This window comes from Alligator sinensis, unplaced genomic scaffold, assembly GCF_000455745.1.
Source record: "Alligator sinensis unplaced genomic scaffold, ASM45574v1 scaffold60_1, whole genome shotgun sequence".
In the NCBI taxonomy this organism is placed as follows: Eukaryota; Metazoa; Chordata; order Crocodylia; family Alligatoridae; genus Alligator; species Alligator sinensis.
In genome coordinates this window covers 2,577,088-2,577,747 of record NW_005841858.1, presented here as the reverse complement: position 1 = coordinate 2,577,747, position 660 = coordinate 2,577,088, and positions in this window count along the sequence as shown.

Below are 660 nucleotides of genomic sequence, written 5' to 3'. Positions count from 1 at the left end.
AGATTTATATACACAAGCGTCAAGGGAAGATGCGGTACCCAAACACTGCTCTCTCTCTCTCTCTCTCTCTCTCCTGAATGCGCCCAGTGCTGGGATGAGCCTTGAATCCTTACGTTACACGTGACACTGCTGCAAAACACATTCAGCAAACAACTGAATGGGATAAAAACACGCGCACAAGGAAGAGCACGGCCAAGCGCTGCACCCCGACCTCAGAGCGACCCCGCTCTCGACAACACGCCAGGCACGTCCCGGTGTCACCAGCTGTTCGGGACACAACGTTCCCCTGGCCCCTGACACTCACCCCGCCCCGCCCCCAGCCAGGCAGACACAGCACTGCTCATGGATATTTCGTTGCTTCGCTGTCTCTTTTAACAAAGCAAGTGAAAATCCCCACATTCACGTTCTCTCTTGCTTGAGTAATCCCATCCTCGCAGAGATTTTAGGGCGCCATCTCGCGGACAAAGCGGTATTTGTCCATACTGACTCAATCAACCAGGTCCCGGGCACTGCAAAGCAGCGAGTCGGACTCCGCGGGAAGCCACAAGGCAGATGTTAAAAGTGTCCGGGAGCAAACGTCCCCGTGGGGCTGACAGCAGGACTGCCAGAGACCGGCAGGCGGGAGCAGAGAAGCCCACGTCCCGCCGCCGACACGCGCAG